The following is a 3445-nucleotide window of genomic DNA, read 5'->3' as shown; positions in this document are numbered from 1 at the left end:
AAGGGGGGGGGGGGGGGGGGGGGGAATAAATAAAAAATATTAAAAAAAACCCAAAAGCTATTATTTGTTACTATAATTACCTACCGTCTCAGAAATTGAAAGAGTGGCCAAGAATACCGAAGATTCCCACTACAAAATCGGGATGAGATTCTTATCATCAGTAAACGCTAATTGCATCAAGATAAGCCTATCTTTTAAGCCCTTTTCTTTATAGGTTCTCCCAAATGCACAGAATTCTGTCTATTTTCCTCTTAAAGGCAATGTCCTTACACAAAGAAGCATAATCTTTTTTTATTCTGGGTCTAACGAAAGCACGGAGAGAGCAAGTACTATTTATTCTGGGTCTAACGAAAGCACGGAGAGTTAAAAAATAAACTACAACTTCAACTCTCCTGTAATTTTAACCATGGTTAAGATTAAGGCAGTCATAAATAAACCCAACAAAAGTGATTCCAATTTCCATGAAACTCAAACTTAAACTCTACTAGTCATTGAATTCTTGCAAAGCAAAATATCCGTTTCATGTATTGCTTATCATGTAATTGTAAGTCTTGTACTCATGTCCAATCAATTCTGGACAAATGCTTAAATACCCGATTCATCAAATCCATAAAAACTGCAGGAGCATTAGTCAACCCGAATGGCATCATAAAAACTAGTGCACGACTAATTCTTTGTTCAGCCTATTCTACGACTAATGCTCTCTCCGCTATCTGGGATTATGAAGCACCTTGAATTCCTGCCATGCTTACATCTCTATATAATTGTGGCCCTAGTCCTTCAAAAAATCTTTCTACTTTCAGTGCATCAACATTAACCATGTGGGTTTCAAATCAAGATAGTTGTTCAAATTTTTGAAAATAATCTCCTACTGTCATTCCTCGTTGTCTTAGCTGAATAACTTCATTCATCTTCATGGCACAAACTGGGGCTGTAAAATATTTATTATGAAATAGCTCCTTAAATCTATCCCAATTCATAGAATTGATGTCATCTATGCTGCTCATCATGTCCTACCAGTGTCTAGTACTACCTCGTACCATAAAGGATGCGCAAACCTTTCTCTACCTCTGAAACTCTCATGTACCTGAACATATTCTCTAAAGTTCTCAACCAATCCTTTGCTATCGTTGGATCTAATATATCCTCAAATATTGGAAGGTTTAATTTTCTAAATCTTTACCCAACTATCTCAGCCCCCGTTTGGCCCCCATTACATTAAATTACATTACATTTCATTTTTCTCTATCTTATTTTCAACCACAAAATCTCCCATAAAATAATATTACACGTAAATCGAAAATTTTTACTTATTTTTCAACCACTCTTTTTTCAAAAAAACCACTATTCCACCCATTTTTACTTCAAAAAATGGGGGCCAAACAGGGGCTCAATATGTTCATTCCTTTGTTTGGGTTGCAAGAATTCCGCCCTTGTTGTTCTTCCCTTTCTCTTTATTGTATTAACTGATGAATATGTTGAGATTGGATTCAACTAGTTTCATAAGTCTATTAATAACAACATCACGACTGTCATCTTGAATAGAGTCCTTTTTTCCTAGAGTTCTAGCTCCACTACTACTAGCATCTCTGGTTCTCACCATGGCTGGAAATAAAGATTGGCCAATATCATTCATAAAGTATGCAAAAAAAAAAAAAAAATGCAACGAAGAAAAACTTATAGGCTATTCTTGTTCGTACTCTGAGATCATGTACATGGACAATCAATAGAATTATAACCTAGTTCTGATACCATTATCTATTGCACCCTGAATATAACAACCATATTACCCTGCGTAGAAATGACATTGATGACTTAACGTCGACATAGGATATCACACATTTTTTTTAAAGATAAAATGAAAATAAGCATCTTCACAATAAGATCCCTATATATTCTCGCCTAGTCACCTATGATGCATATATGGTATGCTATAACCAAATACTGCATAATCAAATTCCAACAAATTTATTTTAAGGATTCCAAAAGTATTTACCATTTCAAAAGTCATATGTACAGTACGAGATTCTCCAAATATAATACAACATAATATAAGACAAAAACACAGCCTACAAGATAACCCTACAGATCGTCATCCATGTACGTCGAACTCTGGAATCCTGTAGGAGCTCCACAACTAGCCTTGACCTCTATGAAGTCCCATGATTACCTACAATGCAAGAACTACATAAGCTAATGTTCAGTAAATAAAAGTCGATTCGTAATTACAATGCAAGAACATAGTATTTGTGAAATAAAAATGTTGGGACATTTGCATAGCTTTTTGATAACAAGCTCATTGCATATCATATGATGGTTATGATTATTGAGCATGTGGTTTCGAAACATATTGACATTGACATTGATTAACCATGCCGTTCACGACCATTTTCATCTAGCACGCACAACATGATTTTAAAATTGAGTTTTACCTCATAAATGTTTTGTTGACCACTTCTATGACACCAAGGCATGTTTGTGTAATATTTTGGTATTAGAGGTGATACGTCCTCGGTGATTGTAAAGGTAGATAGGAGATGGACCTTTGGTGATCACGGGAGGATAAACCACTTTACTATGCCCTTGTGATGTTATGATTATTGGCGCTACCAGTTGGGATACATTCTGGGTGATCATAGGAGCAGTTAGGGGATGAGCCTCTAGTGGTCACAAGATAGTGGTCTACTCGTCGGTGTTGATTTCATATTGGTCATTTGATTATTGATTATAGATGTATTGTGCAAAGTTCTATTTGGTGCATAGTAGGTGGGTCAAGGCCCAATGAAAGATTTCAAATGAAGTTATTTTGAGTTGACTTTGACGAGTACTTGAATATGATGCACATTAGCATAATGTTTAAAGTAAATGGCATGGTGTCATATACTATTGTTATTCGTACTCTTGACAAGCAAGATTTTTGCTTACTGAGCATTAGCTTATGTAGTTCTTACATTATAGGTGAGCATGGAACTTCAAAGAGGTCAAGGCCAGCTATGGAGCTCTTAAGGGATATAGAGTTCAATATCATGAAGGACGACCGGTATTGTTGTCCTGTGGGCTGTTGTTTTGGTCTTATAATCTATTCTATTATATTTGGAGAATCCCGTACTATACATATGCCTTTTGAAATGGCATGGTAGATACTTTTGGAATCCTTGAAAGAAACATGTTGGAATTTGATTATACAATATTTGGTCATAAATATGTACATCATAGGTGACTAGGGAGGAATATACAGGGACCTTATTGTGAAGACACCTATTTCTTTTATGTGTGGAGTGCTATCTATGATGTTACATTCAACATCCAATTTCATCCATTTGAAAGTTTCAAATTCAGGTAGGTGAAGGTGCAAGTGATTATTTAATTTTTCGTCAAAAATCTGAATGTATTGGTACCTCCGACTACGATGTTTGGCACTAGCTTGAATGATCGTTCTCTGATT

This window comes from Olea europaea, chromosome 16 (genome assembly GCF_002742605.1).
Source record: "Olea europaea var. sylvestris chromosome 16, O_europaea_v1, whole genome shotgun sequence".
Classification (NCBI taxonomy): domain Eukaryota; kingdom Viridiplantae; phylum Streptophyta; class Magnoliopsida; order Lamiales; family Oleaceae; genus Olea; species Olea europaea.
This window is presented reverse-complemented; position numbering follows the sequence as displayed.